Here is a 24191-nt window from a genome sequence, read left to right on the forward strand (position 1 = left end):
ATTTAACTTATATGCAGAGTACATCATGAGAAACACTGGGCTGGAAGAAACACAAGCTGGAATCAAGATTGCCAGGAGAAATATCAATAACCTCAGGTATGCAGATGACACCACCCTTATGGCAGAAAGTGAAGAAGAACTAAAGAGCCTCTTGATGAAAGTGAAAGAGGAGAGTGAAAAATTTGGCTTAAAGCTCAACATTCAGAAAACTAAGATCATGGCATCTGGTCCCATCACTTCATGGGAATAGATGGAGAAACAGTGGAAACAGTGCCAGACTTTATTTTTTGGGGTTCCAAAATCACTGCAGATGGTGATTGCAGTCATGAAATTAAAAGATGCTTACTCCTTGGAAGGAAAGTTATGACCAACTTAGATAGCATATTTAAAAGCAGAGACATTACTTTGCCAACAAAAGTCCATCTAGTTAAGGCTATGGTTTTTCCAGTAGTCATGTATGGATGTGAGAGTTAGACTGTGAAGAAAGCTGAGCACTGAAGAATTGATGCTTTTGAACTGTGGTGTTGGAGAAGACTCTTGAGAGTTCCTTGTACTGCAAGTAGATCCAACCAGTCCATCCTAAAAAGATCAGTCCTGGGTTTTCATTTGAAGTACTGATGTTGAATCTGAAACTCCAATACTCTGGCCACCTCATGCGAAGAGTTGTCTCATTGGAAAAGACCCTAATGCTAGGAAGGATTGGGTGCAGGAAGAGAAGGGGATGACGGAGGATGAGATGCCTGGATGGCATCACGGACTCTGGACATCGGTTTGGGTGGACTTCAGGAGGTGGTGATGGAAAGAGATGCCTGGTGTGCTGTGATGCATGGGGTCGCAAAGAGTTGGACATGACTGAGCGACTGAACTGAACTGATCTGAACAATTTACTTGATTTCTAAGACTTGGTAACATTAAAATAGGATGGGTTATTTCAGTCCCATTTAACATTCTATTTTTGAAATTAATTTGCTTGGATTCCCTGAGAAAAGTGAGCCAAATTTGTATTCAGATTTCTGAGGAGCAATAGAGTAATCTTTCTTCTTTGCTTTAGGATAGAAGGGTCCATAGTTGGATTGGACATAAGGTAGAAGATGGGCTGCAATGACTGAAGGATTAAGTCATCATCACAGGGAGATCTGGACCTTGAATATCCCTTCATAGTTGTCCCATCTATGATGAATGTTAGGACAAGTCCTTAGAAGCCTAGAGGCTCCCCTGGTGGCTCAGACAATAAAGAAACTGCCCTAAATGCAGTTACCCAGGTTCGATCCCTGGGGCCAGAAAATCCCCTGGAGAAGGGAATGTCAGTCCACTCCAATATTCTTGCCTGGAGAATTCCATGCACAGAGGAGCCTGGCAGACTACAGTCCATGGGGTTGCAAAGAGTTGGACAGGACTGAATGACTAACATTTTCACTTTTCACTTTAGAAGCCTAATTGAATAATCTCTGGATGGGAACTAGTACCAAGCAAGGGATAAGACTTTGGGTAAGGCAATTGCATCTAGGCTTTGGAAAATTCTGGAGAGGAACTCAACTTTGAACGGTCATCAGGTAACACTCCTAGCAGCTGGAGAAATGAATGTCTTAATTCTGAAGTGGGCATCTGGTCAGCACACCACAGCCTCTGCTATAATTTCTAATACATTTTTTTTCCCCATGACCATAAACCATATTTCTGACCGTGCTCAAGACCTTTCCATATAATGTGAACTCCGAAGAAGCATTTTCTTGCTATTTAATTTCCTGAACAAGGAAACATGGTAGTGTTATGGATTGAATCGTGCTCCCTTAAAATTCATATATTGAAGTCCTACTCCTAATGTAACTGTATTTGGAGATTAAATGAGGGCAGAGGTTGGGACTTCAATCAGATAGGACTGGTGTCCTTATAAGAATAGGAAGAGATGCCAAGGGTACACATGCACACAAACCAGGCCATGTGAGGATACATTTTTTTTTTTTTAAGTAGCCATCTGCAAACCAAAGGAAGAGACCTCAGGAGAAATCAAACCTGCCAACACCTTGATCTTGGACATGCAGTCTCTAGGAAGGTGAGAAAATAAATTTCTGTTGGTTAAGCCACCAAGTCTGAGTTAGTCTGTTATGCAAGCCCAAGCAGAAGAAGACAGGAAGCAGGAAGGTGAGGTAGGTGTTTTCATGTATCAGAAAGGTAAACATCCGATCATCAATTCAAGGCCTATAATTCCAGATTTGGATTTTTGACCTGGTATCTGGACAATTTAGGGATACAACAGTTTCTTCCGCCTCATTCTAGTTCACATAAATTTACCATGTAATGAAGATTTAAAATATTTGATTCTAAAATTAAGTTTCATACTGTGGTTCATACAGGTAATATATGTAAATGAATATTTATATGCTTAAATAATCAAAATGTATGGGCTTACCAGAAGCTGCCTTCCAATGTAGGAGATGCAAGAAATGCAGGTTTGAGCCTTCAGTTGGGAAGATGCCCTGAAGGAGGGTATGGCAGCCCCCTCCAGTATTCTTACGTGGAGAATCCCATAGACAGAGGAGCCCTGAGGGCTTCAGTCCGTAGGGTCGCAAAATGTTGGACACGACCGAAGCAGCTGAGCACGAGTCTTGATAGCCTCAACTATGCTCTGCTTTGAAGCCAGATAATTCATCCCAAATGCAAATCTACTGACATTACTTCCTTGCTCAAGTCTTTTCCAGTTGCCTTCAGCAGAATGCCCAAGAATGGTGTACAAAGCCTTTCCTGAGCTATCTCGCACCTGTGTCTCAAGACCATTCTACATATCTTTATAACTCTATATGCTTCAGCCTCACTGAAATACTCATGATTCTTATACAGACTCATGTTGCTTTTATGTGTCTGTGCCTAGGTAGAGCTGCTCTCTTCCCACTGATGAAATCTTACTCCAATCTATGCTCCCCAGGAAAGGCCACCCAGCCATTCTACAATAGTTCTATTTTTAGAGGCTGTGCTGTTATACGTATGCCCACAGTGCCCCACTGCCCTGCAATGGCCCAGTATGTTGTGTCTTTCCTGGTGAGTCTGTGAGCACCACAGAAACAACGAGATCTTTCTCTTTACATCCTTAGGAAATTCCTTAGGAATGTGCACCCAGTATATTCACAATGAAAATTCATTGATTTGAACTGAAGGGTTAATAGAAAAGTGATATATATTTTATCTAGAATAAATCAATGTTTTGCCATAAAATCATATTATTTTCAAAGCATAAATATGAAATACAACTGAATTCAAAATGAGTAATTTTGTTGTTTTTATTTTTTTATGAAAAACTATGCTCTCTTTTTCTTCAGATGCTCATGTTTAACATTGTATTGAGTTTTAGTAAAGATTTAAGCAGTTACATAGTCACTAGGGGTCACTGTTACAATTTTGAATCTTGTGAACCTGTGTAGGTTTTCTTAGAACAATTTAATTTCAACTCTTTCCTCTGTTACATATATAAAGGTGCCAATGATGCACCTGATGGATGTGTCAGGTAAATACCTAACTCTATGTTTATCTTTCTGGCTATTCAATATAACCAGGATGGTTTTCCTGGATGTGACTAAAACAAACTGCAATTCAGTTATATTTTATATCCTAAAACTGGATAGTTGAGGCACATATTAATGAAAAACAAAATACTATTTCATCATTTATGTTCTCATTGGAAAATATTACCTTACTGTTAAGGTAATATTGTTACAGATTTTTGAAAAAGGTTATGGTGAGCCTTGCAGATGATCTTCCCATGGATCCACCTCTAAATTACCTGCAGAAATGCAGCTACAATGCTTGGCTATTCAAACCACCAAGTGTCATCTCAGCAGGATTCTTAATCACAAACAGGCTGAAAGGAAACCAACAGACATTTGCAAATAACAAGGGAGCAGCAAAAAGAGAAACAAATCTCTTCCTAACTGTTCTGTGATCATCTCTCTTCCTGTAGCCACTCCCAAACCTTCCAAGAAATTAGTGAGTGGCAATCAATCACGGCTCCTCAGGCAGGCACCAGTTCAGATGTTTGAAGTTTGATTTTACATCTCACAGGAGCAAGACTTTTAGGAGTTAAGAAAGGACTAGGAAGGGCAGGAGGCTGTGCAAAATAAAGAGAGGGTTGTGGAAGAGGCAAGTTATCCCTTCACAAGGCATCTGTAATCAGATGACCAGGAGCCTGGGGCATGTTCTCAGAAGGAATAAATGAGGTAAAGAAAGAAAATTTGCATTTCAAAAATAAACTGCCAGGATGTAGGAAGATTGGGAATAATGACTACAGGCTTTAAAGCCAGACTACAAAATTGGAATCTTATTTTAGCTACTCAAATGTAGTAGACCTTGAGAAACTGTAAACTTCAAATTTTCCCACTTGTATAATGGGAACATGATAAGGACAACATTTGTTTCTGTATCTTGATATGTACATAAACAAGTATCTATGTCTATAGTTATATTTGTAGATATAGACAGATGATAAAAATAAATATGTACACATATACATATACATATGTGCACATGAATATATATCTACATGTACCTGCAATGCATACACACAGACACACACATACACGTCTCTAATTTTAAATGCCTGGTCAAAGTTTGATGTTCAAAAAGGCTTCCTTCTCTATTATGTTATCTGTGTACTTCCCTAATCAAAAATAAGAAAATACAACTGGGGGACAAGATAGGATATTTGAAATTGGATCTGTCCCAGAAAACCTAGGGTGTTTAGTTGCCATAATGATATGGTGAAACCTGATTTCCACTCATTCAATCTCTTTGAAAGGCACAAAAAACCATTCATTGATTTTTCTAAACGGAGAATTGAGTAAAAAAAAAAAAAAAAAAAAAAAAAGTACCAATTGAAAATGAAGTCAGGTCATGCAATTTCAGTTACAAATTTGGGCACTGGGCCTGCCAGACCCTCTCACTGGACTCAGCTATACTGAATATAAAAAATAATAAAAATAAAAACAAATAAAACAAAGCAAAAACACCCACAATTGAGAAGTCCCTTAACTCAAGGACAAGGGAAAGGCTAAAGAGCAGCATTAAGGTCACATAAAAGATGGTCATTGCAGGCCCTCATGTTGAACTCTGCTGAGATATACAGCCTCATGTTAGGGTTAACCTTATCTGCATTCCTGTATGTTCCATAGCTTTAGCCTACAGAACCTGGAACCTAGGAAGAGAAGGGTAATGAAAGCCACAAAGCCCAGTTAGGGCTGTTTAAAGATTTTAGTGGCCAGAACTGAGAATAAAATTATATGAGGAGAACAAATTGGTGAAGGAGTAGATGAACGTGGAGTAGTACATCTCTTTCCATGGATACATCAGGAATACACCTTCAGACACAGAAGTGCATGCAGAACACCAGCTGAAAGCGGACAGGAGTACCTGACCAGCGGAAAAGAATATATAGACCCATGCAAAACTCGGTGGGATGAAGGAACTAGGGGGAAAAACAGGAGTGTTAGTAGGACTGGACCTGCCCTCGGCAGCTGGGGGAGCTGAAGCAGGAATCCAGTCCCCACATCTGGGCAACTGTCTGAGTCAGAAGAGAAATATTTAAGGCTGAGAGTGAAACGACTGATCTGTGGAAGCCTAAATGGAATGAGAATCAGACAGTCCTTGCCGCAGCCATACATATCCCAGACAGTGCTGTGGATCCCCTGGAAGGTGCAGTGGCTGGGAACTGGAGTTTAGAGAGTGTGGAGAAGTCCCCTGGCGAGGGCTGCTATTAACTGCGGAGAGACGGAGAGACGGATCCTAGGGATGTGAGGGAGGAGATTGTAGTGGGGAATTCCTGTGGAGGAAAGCCAGGCAGCCATGGAAGCAAGGCGATACTGCTGAGTCCTGCACAGGGGGTGGATCCATCACTATAGCCTCTCTCTCCCCACATGCCAGCATTGGCAGCTGAACAATAGAGAGTCTGGCGCATCAAAGGCCTGAAGCACTGAACTACAGAGTAGGACCCCACCCAGGTTGCCCCTTTGAGTGCATGATGTGCTGATACACAGAGTAGGACCCCAGTCAGGGGGGCCCCTCTATATGCCTGACGCATTGAACAACAGAGAAGGATCCCAGGCAAGGGAGCCCCCAAAGTGCCTGAATGGGTGGAGCTACGGAGAACGACTGGCCAAAGAGGCCTTCTGATCACCAGCTATAAGAGGCTCAACAAAAGACTGATAGGGCCATAACTCCTGCATGGAGGCAGTCTATGTCCCTGCACACTTGGCACCACCAGGGTCCCTGCAAACCAAGCAACTGTGCCACCTTCTCGCTCAACTCTCACTGGGGCAGAGCTGCCACAGGCAAAAAAAGTCTTGCACCTATGTGTGCAGGATCGCTTCGGTAGTGTCTGACTCTTTGTGACCCTGTAGACTGTGGCCTGCCAGGCTTCTCTGTCAGGGAGGGAGGTTCTTCAGGCAAGAATATTGGAGTGTATTGGCCAATACTGGTTACCATACTCTTCTGCTGCTGCTGCTGCTGCTGCTAAGTCGCTTCAGTCGTGTCCGACTCTGTGCGACCCCATAGACGGTAGCCCATATTTCCTGCTGCCCTAGCCGCCCATTCCCCTGAGTACCTGGTGCTTCTAGAACCCCTGCGACCCTAGCAGCTGCATCACTTCTTCCCTGGCCCTCACAGAGGCAAGCCCACGTCCTCCAGGGCAGCCTCAGCAACAAACCCCAGTGGATGACCCACAGATAGAAGTGGAACCACAATTGAAACCCAGGGGCAGTGTGGCTAAGAAAGAAGACCCAAAACTCTCCCACCAGCTGTACAAGCTGCACATTAAATCCACATGATCAACTAGGCAGACTCTGTGTCTGTGGAATATATAAAAGGTCATTGAGGGTTCCCACAAAAGAAAATGCACTAGTTCTGTAGATAGCTGTAGATATTGGAGGAAAGAACACAGAGGAGTAGGACCATATTAGAACCTGAGTGGCCCCCAGAGCAGGTCCAGAGATCAGCACAGTGTTAGAGGGCACCTTAAGGAGGTGAGGTGGACTGTGACTCCCAGCGAGGGAAAGGACTCTGACAGCAGATACTCAAGAAAAACATTTATTATTCTTATGTTTTGACATGTTCTGTAGATTCTTTTGGATTTTTTGTCCTTTTTTTGTTCTGTACCTGCGCACCCACCCCCTCCATTGTAGTTGTCAATTTTATTGGCACTATGAAATCTAAGTAAGCTTTTGAGCCTTTTTTTTTTTTTTTTCTAATTCACATTTTTTTTTTTTTTTTTTTTTTTTTTTTTTACTTGAGGTTGTTATAAACCTCCGCCTCTATGCTGGGCTTTGGCAGTTCTGGGGAGTTTTCTTTTTTTTTTTTCTCTCTTTTTTTTAATTTCAATTTTTTTAAACCTATTATTATGTTTTTCTACATTTATTCCTTTGTTTGGTTTTCCTACTGTTCTTTCCCCCTTGTGGTTAATCTTTAATGGCTATAAATCTTCTTCATCTACCTCTATTTAACTTTGGATATCTATTCTTTCTTTCTTTTCTTTCTTTCCTTTCTGCTCAACCTATTTCTTAGTTCTGTTTTCATTGCTTTATTCTCCACTTGGCACCTTGCTTTAGTCTTGTTTTCCAGTTTGTGCTTTTGTTATTTTTGTTCTTAACTGGTAAATATAATTTTTCATTTCCTTTGTTCGCTGGGTCAATCTATTGTACTTTATTTTTGTTGGACTGTTTTCACTTTCCTCATGGCTATATATGTACATGTGTATATTCCATTATTTTAACTATTATTTGCCTGATGTTGTAACTGCCACTTGTCTGGGGTTCATCTTTGGTTTCTCATTTTTGGATATTTGCTTTAATCTCACTTAATACCACAACAAACCACTTGTGGAATCTTCATTCCTGACCAAAGATCAAGTCCTGAGGCTTTAGAGTGGGAGCAATGACTCCAATACCCTAGACTACCAGAGAACTAACCTTAAGGGGTATCAAATAGTGACAGCATACATAAAGGAGACCACTGGAATATAAGAACCACATCACCCAATTACCAGCAGCACCCTGTGGAGGATGCTTCATCTAAACAACAAACAATGACAAACCATTAGCCAGACTCATCAAGAAAGAAAGGGAGAAGAATCAAATAAACAAATTTAGAAATGAAAATGGAGAAATCACAACAGACAACACAGAAATACAAAGGCTCATAAGAGACTACTATCAGCAACTATATGCCAATAAAATGGACAACTTGGAAGAAATGGACAAATTCTTAGAAAAGTATAACTTTCCCAAACTGAACCAGGAAGAAATAGAAAATCTTAACAGACACATCACAAGCACAGAAATAGAAACTGTAATCATAAATCTTCCAGCAAATAAAAGCCTAGGACCAGACGGCTTCACAGCTGAATTCTACCAAAAGTTAAGAGAAGAACTAACAACTATCCTACTCAAACTCTTCCAGAAAATTGCAGAGGAAGGTAAACTTCCAAACTCATTCTATGAGGCCACCATCACTCTAATACCAAAACCAGACAAAGATGCCACAAAAAAAGAAAACTACAGGCCAATATCACTGATGAACATAGATGCAAAAATCCTTAACAAAATTCTAGCAAACAGAATCCAACAATATATTTAAAAGATCATACACCATGAGCGAGTGGGCTTTATCCCAGGGATGCAAGGATTCTTCAATACCCACAAATCAATCAATGTAAATACACCACATTAACAAATTGAAAGATAAAAAAACATATGATTATCTCAATAGATGCAGAAAAAGCCTTTGACAACATTGAACATCCATTTATGATAAAAACCCTCCAGAAAGCAGGAATAGAAGGAACATACCTCAACATAATAAAAGCTATATATGACAATCCCATAGCAAACACTATCCTCAATGGTGAAAAATTGAAAGCATTTCCCCTAAAGTAAGGAACAAGACAAGGATGCCCACTTTCACCACTACTATTCAACATAGTTTTGGAAGTTTTGGCCACAGCAATCAGAGCAGAAAAAGAAATAAAAGGAATCCAGATTGGAAAAGAAGAAGTAAAACTCACACTGTTTGCAGATGACATGATCCTCTACATAGTAAACCCTAAACACGCCACCAGAAAATTACTTGAGTTGATCAATGAACATAGTAAAGTTGCAGGATATAAAATTAACACACAGAAATCCCTTGCATTCCTATACACTAGCAATGAGAAAACAGAAAGTGAAATTAAGGAAATAATTCCATTCACCATTGCAACGAAAAGAATAAAATACTTAGGATTATATCTACCTAAGGAAACAAAAGACCTACATATAGAAAACTATAAGATACCAATGAAAGAAATCAAAGAGGACACAAACAGATGAAGAAATATACCATATTCATGGAATGGAAGAATCAATATAGTGAAAATGAGTATACTACCCAAAGCAATCTAGAGATTCAATGCAAACCCTATCAAGCTACCAACAGTATTTTTCACAGAACTAGAACAATAATTTCACAATTTGCATGGAAATACAAAAAACCTCAAATAGCCAAAGTAACCTTCAGAAAGAAGAATGGAACTAGAGGAATCAACCTGCCTGACTTCAGGCTATCCTACAAAGCTACAGTCATCAAGACAGTATGGTACTGGCACAAAGACAGAAATATAGATCAATGGAACAAAATAGAAAGCCCATAGATAAATTCACGCACCTATGGACACCTTATCTTTGACAAAGGAGGCAAGAATACACCATGGAGAAAAGACAATTGCTTTAACAAGTGGTGCTGGGAAAACTGGTCAACTACTTGTAAAAGAATGAAACTAGAACACTTTGTAACACCATACACAAAAATAAATTCAAAATGGATTAAAGATCTAAATGCAAGACCAGAAAATATGAAACTCCTAGAGGAAACCATAGGCAAAACACTCTCCAACATAAATCACAGCAGGATCCTCTATTATCCACCTCTCAGAGTAATGGAAATAAAAGCAAAAATAAACAAATGGGACATAATTAAACTTAAAAGCTTTTGCACAACGAAGGAAACTATAAGCAAGGTGAAAAGACAGCCTTCAAAATGGGAGAAAATAATAGCAAACAAAGTAACTGACAAAGAATTAATCTCAAAAATATACAAGCAACTCCTTCAGCTCAATTCCAGAAAAATAAACGGCCCAATCAAAAAATGGGCCAAAGAACTAAACAGACATTTCCTGAAGAAGACATACAGATGGCTAACAAACACATGAAAAGATGCTCAACATCACTCATTATCAGAGAAATACAAATCAAAACCACAATGAGGTACCATCTCATGCCGCTCAGAATGGCTGCTCTCCAAAAGTCTACAAACAATAAATGCTGGAGAAGATGTGGAGAAAAGGGAACCCTCTTACATTGTTGGTGGGAATGCAAACTAGTACAGCCACTATGGAGAACAGTGTGGAGATTCCTCAAAAAACTGGAAATAGAACTGCCATATGACCTAGCAATCCCACTGCTGGGCATACACACGGAGGAAAAAAGACTTGAAAGAGACGCGTGTACCCCAATGTTCATCGCAGCACTGTTTATAAAAGCCAGGACATGGAAGCTGCCTAGATGACCATCAGCAGACAAATGGATAAGAAAGCTGTGGTACATATACACAATGGAATATTATTCAGCCATTAAAGAGAATACATTTGAATCAATTCTAATGAGGTGGATGAAACTGGAGCCTATCATACATAGTGAAGTAAGCGAGAAAGAAAAAACACCAATACAGTATACTAATGCATATATATGGAATTTAGGAAGATAGTAATGATAACCCTATATGTGAGACAGCAAAAAAGACACAGAGGTATAGAACAGACTTTTGGACTCTATGGGAGAAGCCAAGGGTGGGATGATTTGAAAGAATAGCATTGAAACATGTATATTATCGTATGAGAGACAGATCACCAGTCCAGGTTCGATGCATGAGACAGGGTGCTCATGGCTGGTGCACTGGGATGACCCAGAGGGATGGGATGGGGAGCACAGTGGGAGGGGGGTTCAGGATGGGGAACACATGTACACCCATGGCTGATTCATGTCAATGTATGGCAAAACCACTACAATATTGTAAAGTAATTAGCCTCCAATTAAAATAATTTTTTTTAAAAAAAGGAAAAAAAAAAAAAACTAAACTAAAATAAAATAAAATCAACAACAAACAAAACAAAAATACAAACCAGATCATCAGCAGACAGGATTACAAGTTCACTTAGCCTTGCCCATTAGAGGAAAAATAAGCAAACAAACAAACAAATACTCAGCACAAATCTCACACTATTCAAAGCTTACACAAGCCACTGGACTAACCTTAGGAGGGCAGAAACCAAAAGGAAGAAAGAATTCAACCTTGAAGCCTGGGAAAAAGAGACCTCAAACACAATAAGTTAAAAAAAAATAATGAAAAGGCAGAGAAATACTACACAAATGAAGGAACAAACTAGAAACACAGAAGTCCAAATAAATGAAGAGGCAACAGGCAAACTACCTGAAAAAGAATTCAGAATAATAATAGTAAAGATGATCAAAAATCTTGAAAACAAAATGGAGAAAAAAGGAAGAATCAATTAACAAAGACCTAGAAGAATTAAAGAATAAATATGCAGAAACAAACAACACAATTATTGAAATTAAAAATACTCTAGAAGGATTCAATAGCAGAATATCTGAGGCAGAAAAACGAATCAGTGAGCTGGAAGATTAAATGGTGGAAATAACTTCTGAAGAGTAGAATAAAGTAAAAAGAATGAAAAGAACTGAGGATAGTCTCAGAGACCTCTGGGACAATATCAAACGCACCAACATTCGAATTATAGCGGTCCCAGAAGAAGAAGAGAAAAATAAATGGCATGAGAAAATTTTTGAAGAGATTAGAGTTGAAAACTTCACCAACATGGAAAGGAAATAGTCAGTCAAATCCAAGAGGCACAAAAAGTCCCATACAGGATAAACCCAAGGAAAACCACACCAAGATTCATACTAATAAAACTAACAAAGACTAAACACAAACAAAGAATATTAAAAGCAGTGATGGAGAAGCAACAGGTAACATACAAGGGAAACCCCATACGCTTTACAGCTGATCTTTCAGCAGAAACTCTGCAGGCCAGAAGGGAACGGAAGGATATATTTAAAGTACTGAAAGGGAAAAATCTACAACCACAATTACTGTACCCAGCAAGGATCTCAGTCAAAACTGATGGAGAAATGAAAAGCTTTTCAGACAAGCAAAAGTTAAGGGAATTGAGTACCACGAGTACCATCAGCTTTACAACAAATATATAGGGATTTATATAGTCAGGAAATACAAGAGAAGAAACAAGATCTACAAAATCAACCCCAAACAATTAAGAAAATGGCAATAGGAACATATATTTCAATAATTATTTTAAATGTAAATGGATTAAATGCACCAACCAAAAGACAAAGACTGGCTGAATGGATACAAAAACAAGACCCATATATATGCTGTCTACAAGAAACTCACTTCAGACCTCAAGACACATATAGATTGAAAGTGAGAGGACGGAAAACTATATTCCATGCAAATGGGAAGCAAAAGAAAGTTGGAGTAGCAATCCTAATATCAGACAAAACATACCTTAAAATAAAGAAGTTTACAAGAGATAAGGAAGGACACTACATAATGATCAAGCGATCAATCCAAGAGGAAGACATATCAATTGTAAATATCTATGCACCCAACGTAGGAGCACCTCAATACATAAGACAAACACCAACAGACATAAAAGAAGAAATTGGAGCATGATAAATTAGGAGACTTTAATACCCCACTCACACCAATGAATAGATCACCAAAACAGAAAATTAATAGAGAAACACAAGTCTTAAATGATACATTAGATGAGACGGAGCTCATTGAGATCTTCAGGATATTCCATCCAAATGCAGAAGAATACACCTTCTCAAGTGCACATGGAACATTCTCCAGGATAGACCACATCCTGAGTCACAAATCAAACCTCAATAAATTTAAGAAAATTGAAATTGTACCAGTTTCTTCCCCAACCACAATGCTATGAGACTAGATATCAATTACAAGAGAAAAAAAAAAAATGTAAGAAACACAAACACATAGTGATTAAACAAGACGTATCTAAATAACCAACAGGTTACTGGAGAAATCAAAGGTGAAATAAAAAAAATTTCTAGAAACAAATGACAATGAAAACATGACAACTCAAAACCTATGGGATGCAGCAAAAGCAGTCCTAAGAGGGAAGTTTATAGCAATACAATTCTACCTCAAGAAACAAGAATAAAATTGAATAGACAACCCAATTTTACATCTGAAACAATTGGAAAAAGAAGAATAAAAAAAAACCCCAAAATTAGTAGAAGGAAAGAAATCATAAAGATCTGAGCAGAAATAAAGGAAAAATAAATGAAAGAAATAATAGTAAAGATTAATAAAACAAAAGATGGTTCTTAGAGAAGATGAATAAAACTGACAAACCTTTAGCCAGACTCATCAAGAAAAAAGGGAGAAGAATAAAATCAACAAAATTAGAAGTGAAAAAGGAGAGGTTCCAACAGACAATGAAAAAATACAAAGGATTATAAGAGACTATTAGGAACAACTATATGACAATAAAATGTATAAGCTGGAAGAAATGGACAGATTCTTAGGAAAGCTAAATCTTCCAAGAATGAACCAGGAAGAAATAGAAATTATGAAAAACCCAAATTACAACCACTGAAATTGAAGCTGTGATCAAAAATCTCCCAAAAAACAAAAGCCCAGGACCAGATGGCTTCACAGGAGAAGTCTATCAAACATTTAGAGAAGAGCTAATGCCTATCCTTCCAAAACTCCACCAAAATTTTTCAGAGGAAGGAACACCATCTCCCTAATACCAAAACCAGACAAAGACAACACACACAAAAAGAAAACTATAGGCCAATATCACTGATGAACATAGATGCAAAAATCCTCAACATAATTTTAGCAAACAGAATTCAGCACACATCAAAAAGCTCATACACCATGATCAAGTTGGGTTTGTTCCAAGAAAGCAAGAATTCTTCAATATACAGAAAGCAATCAATGTGATACACCATATTAACAAATTGAAAAATATAAAAACCATATGATCATCTCAATAGATGCAGAAAAAGCCTTTGACAAAATTCAGCACCCATTTATGATCAAATTTAAAAAAATGGGCATAGAAGGAACCTACCTCAACATAGTAAAGGCCATATATGATAAGCCTACAGCAAACATTATTTTCAATGGTGAAAAACTGAAAGCATTCCCCCTAAGATCAGGAACAAGACAAGGGTGTCCACTTTTGCCACTATTATTCAACATAGTTCTGGAAGTCCTAGCTATAGCAATCAGAGAAGAAAAAGAAATAAAAGGAATCCAGATCAGAAAAGAAGAAGTAAAGCTCTCACTGTTTGCAGATGACATGGTACTGTACATAGAAAACCCTAAAGATAGTATCAGAAAATTACTAGAGCTAATCAGTGAATTTAGCAAAGTTTCAGGATACAAAATCAATACACAGAAATCACTTGCATTTCTATATACTAAAAATGAAAAATGAGAAAGAGAAATTAAGGATCAATCCCATTCACCACTGTAAGAAAAATAATTAAATATCTAGGACTAAACTTACCTAAGGAGACAAAGAACTGTACACAGAAAATCAAAAGACACTAATGAAAGAAATCAAAGATGATATAAACAGAGAGGGAGATATTCCATGTTCCTGGGTAGGAAGAATCAATATTGTGAAAATGACTATACTATATAATGCAATCTACAGATTAAATGTGATCCCTATCAAATTACCAATGTCATTTTTCACAGAACTAGAACAAAATATTTCACAATGCATATGGAAACACAAAAGACCCTGAATAGCCAAAGCAGTCTTGAGAAAGAAGAATGGACCTGGAGGAATCAACTTTCCTGACTTCAGGTTATACTACAAAGCTACAGTCATCAAGAGAGTATGGTACTGGCACAAAAACAGAAATATAGACCAATGGAACAAGATAGAAAGCCCAGAAATAAACCCATGCACCTATGCATACCTTATTTTTGACAACAGAGGCAAGAATATACAACGGGGGCAAAGAGAGCCTCTTCAATAAATGGTGCTGGGAAAACTGGACAGCTATAAGTAAAAGAATGAAATTAGAACACTTCCTAACAGCATGCATAAAGATAAACTCAAAATGGATTAAAGATCTAAATGTAAGACCAGAAACTATAAAACTCTTGGAGGAGAACATAGGCAGAACCCTCGATGACATAAATCAAAGCAAGATCCTCTATGACCCACCTCCTAGAGTAACAGAAATAAAAACAAAAGTAAAAAATTGGACCTGATTAAACTTAAAATCTTTTGTACAGCAAAGGAAACTATAAGCAAGGTGAAAAGACAACCCTCAGAATGGGAGAAAATAACAGCAAATGAAACGACTGACAAAGGATTAATTTCCAAAATATACAACTAGTTCATACAACTCAATGCCAGAAAAACAAACAACCCAATCAAAAAGTGGGAAATAGACCTAAACAAACATTTCTCCAAAGAAGACATACAGATGGCTAATAAATACATGAAAAGATGCTCAGCATCGCTCATTATTAGAGAAAAGCAAATCAAAACCACAATGAAATGCCACCTTACACTGGTCAGAATGGCCCTCATCAAAAAGTCTATAAATAATAAATGCTGGCGAGGGTGTGGAGAAAAGGGAATGCTCTTGCACTGTCGGTGGGAATGTAAATTGATACAGTCACTATGGATGACAGTATGGAGATTCCTTAAAAAACTAGGAATAAAATGACCATATGACCCAGCAATCCCACTCCTAGGCCTATACCCTGAGGAAACCAAAATTGAAAAATACACATGTATCCCATTGTTCATTGCAGCACTATTTACAATAGCTAGAACATGGAAGCAACATAGATGTCCATCGACAGATAAATGCATAAAGAAGTTGTGGTACATAAACACAATGGAATATTACTCAGTCATAAAATGAATGCATTTGAGTCAGTTCGGATGAGATAGATGAATCTAGAACCTATTATACAGAGTAAAGTGAGTCAGAAAAAGAAAGATAAATATCATATTCTGACACACATATACGGAATCTAGAAAAATGGTACTGAGGAATTTATTTACAGAGCAGCAGTGGAGAAATAGACATAGAGAATAGACATATGGACATGGGGAGAGAGGAGGAGAGGGTGAGATATATGGAAAGAGTCACATGGACACTTACATTAAAATAGATATCCAAGGGGAATTTGCTGTATGTCTCAGGAAATTCAAACAGGAGCTCTGTTTCAACCTAGAGGGGTGGAATGGGGAGGGAGATGGGAGGTTGGTTCAAAAGGGAGGGGATATCTGTATACCTATGGCTGATTCATGTTGAGGTTTGACAGAAAAGAACAAAATTCTGTGAAGCAATTACTCTTCAATAAAAACAAAAACAAAAACAAAAACAAAACAACAAAAAAACAACCTATGAGCAGTCTTAGAGAGACATGCAGGGAAATCTGCTCACTCTACTTCTAAGGCATTTGCCTAAGAGGTGGGAAAAAAAACACTATTGCTGTTAATATTTAAGATGCCAAGAGACAAACATTCCATCTGGAAAATTTGTCTCTTATGTACCTTTCTAGATTCTCAAGGATTTTGCACAAATGATGCCACCATTTTGGAGATGACTATCACAGTGCTTCCATGGGCAGGTAGGCATAGAGTATCACGGGGCAGTCAATACTTTGCAGGCACAAAAATCTGACATGGTCGACATCACCAAATCTCTCTAAGACAGCTTTTATTATCTAAAATGTGTAATAGCATCTACCTCTTACAGGTTTGGTGAGAATAAACCAAAATGATAATGCACTTGAAGAGGTTAGCACAGTGCCTGACAGTTTATTTTTATTTTATTTCACAAGGAGTTACAGAGATTTATCTCTCTATCCTGTTCGCTATTTTAATAGCTGCCATTGGCACAGGGCATGGGTGGTACCATGCCTTGCCTTACTTTCTTCTGTACTATTTGAAAGTATTTGCACAAAGAGAATTGTAAACTGAAATGTCTCAGTCCACAGGGGTGATACAAATATGGGACTGGCTTGTATTTCAAGAAAGCTATTGTCCTCTAGAGACAGGAAGATGGGCAAACTAACCTGTAAAATTCTTTACAGCCTGGAGGATCTAACTTCCCAGCCATTTGTATTTTCTCAAAGGATGTTTACTTATATTCTGCATAAGGCTCTCTTGATTGAATAGTGAAGTATGTCAGTAGTTGGTACCAAAAATGGGAGTGTCTTCCCAGCAAACAACAGCAAAAGCAAAAATAAATTATTTTCTTATTTCTAATGTTTACTCTTGAATTTATACAGAGGTAACCTTTTGAACAAACTAAGCTGAACGTCCATCATTTGGAGAGCATTTGAACTGACCTGAACTTCCTCTTTCTAAATATTTATCCCACCTGTTAGTCCTTGGTTTGTTTTCACAGACATATATTCACATGTGTTTGTATCTCTCCTACACATTTTGGTTAAAATACAAAGTTCTCCAAAAGAAGACAAACAGTAAATATTTTTTTTAAAAAACATCTCAATGGAGACTTGTATTATAGCACATATGGGGAAAAAACTCCACTCCAATAAGAGAATTACAGAAGATGGCAGGGAGAATTTGAAAGGAAAATGTGAACATCAAGGACTGACTTTTATCAATTCTTTAATGAATTTGACTATTTATCTATAATTTAAATCATCAATTAATTGAAAGGATCCATTATTTACCATTTTATATGTTAGATATCAATTAGATACAGATTTTGGGGATATAATCTGTGAACAACTTGGTCCCTGAATTCAAGGAATCCTGAGTTCCAAGGAGGAGATGTGTTTGTAGTTAAGCAGTTGTTTTCATAATTTATGATGGATACTTTAAGAGATTCCTGCAGTATGTACAGGAGAGGGATCAAAAAGTTGAGTGATGATCCCCTTGTTGTGATTGGGAAGGTGGAGAATAGGTGGTATTTCAGTTGAATCTTAAAGGATATATAGTTGTTCATTAGAAGGATCATTCTGCACTGGGTTGAAGCTAGATGGAGTTTCATTAAAGAGTTACATTATCAAAAATTAGAATGTACCTTCATTGATTTTCACATTGCAGTTATCTTTTTATTATTCTGATATGTTTGGAAATAAATAAGAATATGACCGTAGAAATGGAATGCACAATATTGTCAAAGCTAAAATACAATCACCAACCTCATACAGAAGCTTATTACTAGCTGCTGCAATGCATTAAATGTTCTACATACATTTTCTTATTTAATCTGGACCAAAAAATACGAAAAGAGCAAAGTATTCCCACTTTATAGATGAGGAAAGTAAAGTGCAGACAGGATAAGCAAATTTCCTAAAGGCATACTGTTAGAAATGAAGACTCTTAGGACCCACTATAGATCTCCTGAATAAGAATTCATTCACATTTAGATAAGATCAGAACTGATCCTTACACATAATAATGTTTGCAAAACATATTTAGTTTGACCTTACCACTATAAATCCTGTACATGATTGTTCATCTCAGGAAATGGTTTCACCTTACAGTTTCACTTGCTTATGTGCTAATGAATCTGTCTGCATATGCCCTCCATGTCCTTCTTTTTGAAACAATGGGGAATGCACTCTTGCTCTTTCATGTGTCAACTTATCACATATGTGGGCCCATATCTGAATATATGGTAACTCTCTTATTTTTTGCTCTCAGCTAATCATTTCAATTTCTTTAACTATTACATAAATGATGTCATGTCTACACCTCATTTTTCTGGTGTCTCATTTATGAGCTGACAGTAGCTTGACACTGTCCCTCTTAAAACCAAATCCTATGGAATGAACCAACTATTGCTGATATTTTCTTTCTGTGAGAGAATACAGTTAGACAATTACTCTCCATGATCTGAGTATTCTGAGGCTATCATTAATTGAATAATACCAAACATCTCATTGAGCCAGTGGTAACCTTAAATGACAGCTGCTGTTCCAAGACACCAAAACAGGTCATGTCCCTGGCCTCTGTTCATGGGTCAGATTTGGAGAGGTGGGCCTCATACATGCCCATCATACTCTGTCCTAAAATCTTATATCAGAAATCTCCTTTGCTCTTGAAAAGTGTTCAGTAATTTTCTTCTCTAAGACCTTCAGACATTTTGAATACTCACCAAGTAATCAGGAGCTGTAATTGTGGATCTTTTAGGCAGGACTAAATGTATCTATAAAAGCTAGAGAAACTTACCCTTCATTTATACTTAAAATGAAAAAAAAAAAAAAAAAGCAACAGTTCAATGAGTATCTAGACCCTGGGGAAGCAAAGATGAGTAAGTGTCCTTGCTTTACAAGAGGTCACAGACTAGAGAAAGAGAGAAATGTAAATAAAAGCGTAATCACAATGGAAAGTATGAGCACAGTTGTATGGGAAACAGAGAGGGATAAATGATTAATAACCTCAGGGAGGAGAGGAGAATTTCACAGAGAGATGGCATTTGAGCTGTCTTATAACGATGATTTTACTAGTCAAAAAAGACAAAGAAGTCTCTCTGTGTAGAGAACTAGGTTGTGAACAGTCAGAGAGAAGAGAATCTTGTAACAGAGTATTCGGATAATAATAGAGTTTAGTAAACTGGATTCAGGATATGTGAGGGGAAATGCAGGAGATAATCTAACATCAACTTGTATTTTAAGAAGATCTTGTATAATGAACCATAAAGTGAGAATTTAATCTTTTGAGCACTGGGGAGTCATGCAAGATTCTTCTTAAATAGAGGCTACTGTAATCTGTGATTAGAAGTTAAATTTTGATGTTAAGTTGGACAACAGATTTCAAGGGAAGGGAAAGTGAAGGTTGACAGATCTCTTAGAAGCCTGGTACCACAGTCCAGACTAAAGTTGTTGAAAGTCCTGTCAGACCAATGTTGGTAAAATGTATCACCCAGATATAAAGGACCAAAACACGTTAACAGTAATAAAAGTATTGCCAGCACAGCTGTTTGATTCCTAAATAAAACAAATGCTTGAAGCTCTTAGAAATTGCAAGGGAATTAATTTCAGTTCCTTAGTGGTAAAGGGAACAATCCTCAAGCGCATTTTCTACTGAGTATTTTCCTGGATGAACAAAGTAGAAAGCCTGGGTACACAGTTAATGAAATGTATAAATATTCTACCCATTCAGTAGAAATCTGTACAGTAAATCCAGGAAAGAAGAAAAATAGCTTTGAGAATAAATGATCAATGAAAGAAAAGTCATATCATATCCAGAAAGAAATAAAAGTACATAAACCTCTGTGTGTTCTAACCAAGAAATCACTTAACCAGTAGGGAGTGAGAGTTGAGGAACGTAACAATCTTACTGGGCTTTTGAGGATGCTAAGGTAATTCAAAGCATTTTACCTTTTGAAAAAGTGTGTCCCCAACTCAGTGTCTTGTTTAATCTACATATCACCTGGAACAGATTGCTGCTTTTGTCCACATTTAACTGGGTAAGAAAAATTTAGGTTCTAAGAGATTGAATAGCTGATTTAATACTCAAGCCCCCTTGTGGTACAGCAAAGACTGAAACTGAGGCTTCTCTTAGGCTAAATCACAGAAGTTGTCATTTTTTAGGTTGAAATGTTTAAACATCTGCAACTTGGTATGGTTCAATCTAATAGATTCCAAGTACAGTGCTCTAAAATTTTCAATCAAGAACATGCTAATTTTATACTGGTTCTATGGTTGCAAAAGCAAATTAATTCAAAATGTCAAGTGAAATGTCAAGCAAAATGGTTCTGTATCTCAGTTCAGATGGGCACCGAACTGGTCCATGTTTGTCAGTGAAATGGATATTAAAGGAAGAGCTGTTTGAACACCATCCCTTCTCTTACCTTCCACAAAATCACCATAAATATTCCTTTCACTCATAGACTGCCTTCTTTAGAATAATATGGATAAGATAATGCATTAAGGATACATTAGATAATACAGAATTATATATATAACATAAATATTACCTTAGACCCAAACATGAATACAAGTGTTATTTTTTGTTCCAGCTTAAAACTGGAACAAAATATTTTTTAATTAAAATGTATCATTTCAGTACTATATTTTTGCCTCCAGGTTTCTGGGAAGAAAAATAAGAGAAAGATGTTTAGAAATGCAACTGTAAAGATGAGTCTGTGCCCTGGGAATCATGACAGTTGGTAGAAAAAAATGAGGTAAGGTGCCTTGCCAGGAGAAGCCAATCAAGAACCCTTAGAATCATGTACTTTTGGTTACAAGGTGAAGGCCACAGATTTTCAAGGACCTTTGCTTCATTATTTGCTTCTAATTGAAAGCATGTATCTGCAATGAGGACAAAGAATTCTCATTATCTGAACTTCTATCTCAGACCTTAAGGAAGTTTGTCCCACTACTGACCTTTTTGCTGGTTTGTTTCATCAGCACAGTTTCCAGTGGCTGCATATAGAGACCAAAGCTACCCATGAGGGCACAGAGTCTTTGTAAAAGAATTGAATATACCTACCCAAGTTCCTATCAGGTGTTTGCTCTTACAGCCCCAACCAGAAGCAACTGGCAAACCTTCCCATCTTGGAACAACTCCAAACATCTAGAGGTATGTATATTTTAAATGCTGAATGGGAATATGTTTCTAATAACTGATAGTTCCATTAGTGCCCAGAAATCACAAATAAATTGTCTCTCCTCCTTTCTCATGGCACCAGACGTCCTACATTGGTATTACCCCCTCCAGCCTAAAATCTTTCTGCTTTTTTATGTAATATAATGTGAAATTCTCTCAAAAATCCGATTATTTCTCTGTGACATCCCATGTGACTTTTAAATGTAATACCCAAAAGTACTTCTCTCCCCACCTAAAGTGAAAACCACATGTGTCATTCTCCTGCTTAAAACCTGAAGATGTTTTATGTATACTTCAGGATAAAAGCTAAGCTCTAGATTCCATCACAAAAATGCCCATGGTGTGATCTCAGCCAGCCTCTCTGACTCACTCAAGTCACGCCATGCTATTGCAATCCTGCAGACAAACCTTGTTTTCTTTCCTCTCTAGTTCTCTGCACAGGCTGTGTTCCTCTTTCCATAAGGAGAAGCCCTAGTAGACTCAGATCTACTCAAAAACAATTTTGAGTGAGGATAAGTTAAGTACTGCTCCAGTGTTTCAGCCAAGCTGTGTCTCTCTCTACATTTGGCAATTATCTTACAGTCATACAACTTTTTTCCTCCTATAGATGGACAGATGGACCATGACTTCTTTGAGGCAAGGAACTGTGCCTTCATTTCACATTCTTTTCTTTCATCACCATTCCTGACAGAGTAAATACCTAAGTTAAATGAACAGCTTAAATTAACACAACACTAGCAGTTGAGAACTGACTGGGTATATGTATATAAAGCAGACATTAATGGACTGAAGACTACTATGTAGTAAACACTTAGATCTTAACATTGTTCCGTTGCTAATTAGTAATCACGGTCTATTGGCCCAGTTCACCTATCAAGCTGGATATGGGTAACTGTATTGAAAGGAATCTCTCCATTCATCTAAAAGGTCACTCTTAATAGTAGTTTCTGTACAGAGAGAGGATTTGACATGGCTCAGTGACTGCAGAATTAAGTTGTTTCCATCTTTGAGCCCACACACATTCTTAGTCCTTACTACCATGAAAAAATGGAAAACCATGCCTGAAACTGACAGAAGTAAAGCTATATTGAGGATAAGCAAATTAAATTTTGCTTTCTCCTACTCTTTATTTTTACCTGACAATGTCAGGCTGATCTTCACTATTAAGATTTTTAAATTTCTGAATGCTTTTCTCACCTAGCCAGAGAGATAAAGAAATTTATGGCCAGTAGAGAAATGGTCATTTTAAGTAGCTGTCAGAGAGAGGTGGCAATTGGAATATGGAATAGCCAAGGCAGGGAGAGAGTGCTTAAATCAACTTTTGGAAATGGAGGGACTAGGAAAATGTTTATCCCTATCCAGGAGGACAGCAGAAGTCAGCATGGAAAAGTGAAAAGACAAAAATCTCTGGCTAGAACATTTTTTAGTCCCATTCCCCTCTCCAAATAATAACTCTCCTGGAAATTTTAAATCCCTTGTAAAGTAGTTCATTTTTATCTAGTTCAAACCAACTGCTGTTGGAGTGCTTTAAAAAGGTAAGGATGCTCTTTCCCTCCGAGAAGGCAGCGGAGGCAGACTATACAGCCATGGCCAAGATTAAGGCTCGAGACCTTCGCGGCAAGAAGAGGGAGGAGCTGCTGAAACAACTGGAGGTCCTGAAGGTGGAGCTGTCCCAGCTGTGCGTGGCTAAAGTGACAGGCGGCGCGGCTTGTAAACTCTCCAAGATCCTAGTGGTTCATAAACCCATCGCCCGTGTACTGACTGTCATTAACCAGACTCAGAAAGAGAACCTCAGGAAATTCTATAAGGGCAAGAAGTACAAGCCCCTGGATCTGCGACCCGAGAAAACATGTGCCATGCGCCGCCGGCTCAACCAGCATGAGGAGAACCTGAATACCAAGAAGCAGCAGTGGAAGCAGCGGCTGTACCCCGTCCGAAAGCACGCAGTCAAGGCCTGAGCATCCAGCTGTCAATAAAACAGACAGACCACTGGCAAAAAAAAATAAAAAATAAAATAAAAAAATAAAAAGGTAAGGATGCTGACAATCTTAACTGGTCTTGGATGAGACTTGGGTATGGATATTTTTGAAAGTTCCTAGTTTATTCTAAGCATTTTTCCAGCATTGAGAAATTATGACTCTAGTCTTAATCCAAATCTGCCTTCTGTGGTATTTTAAATGTAAGCATTTAAGTGATTCTTGCTTTTATTAACTGCTAATTAATATGTGATTGACACATGTGCCTGTCTATTGGTACTGGCTCTCTCTTAATTTCTGCTTAAAGCCACCAGGTAGCATCAGGTAATAATACCAATAGTAACAGTAATTAATACTAATATTAATATTTAATACTTATTGAGGTACTTTTCCAAGTACTTTATAGATGATAATCCATTTAGTCCTTGAAATAAACTTATGATTACCTGCTATTGTTAACCCCTGTTTCGTTTTACAGATGAGGAAAAAGAGGCTTA

At 37.7% G+C, this 24191-nt stretch overlaps 1 pseudogene across 1 annotated transcript; it reads left to right on the forward strand.

The window, feature by feature from the left end:
• Window positions 1-23269: 23269 nt before the first annotated feature.
• Window positions 23270-23742, forward strand: LOC145515019 (large ribosomal subunit protein uL29 pseudogene; annotated as a pseudogene). Its single transcript, XR_014060631.1, has one exon. The product of XR_014060631.1 is annotated as a large ribosomal subunit protein uL29 pseudogene (transcript).
• The last annotated feature ends 449 nt before the right edge of the window (window positions 23743-24191 follow it).

The sequence above is a fragment of the Giraffa tippelskirchi genome, chromosome 7 (genome assembly GCF_054371585.1).
Source record: "Giraffa tippelskirchi isolate mGirTip1 chromosome 7, T2T-mGirTip1v1.2.pri, whole genome shotgun sequence".
Classification (NCBI taxonomy): Eukaryota; Metazoa; Chordata; class Mammalia; order Artiodactyla; family Giraffidae; genus Giraffa; species Giraffa tippelskirchi.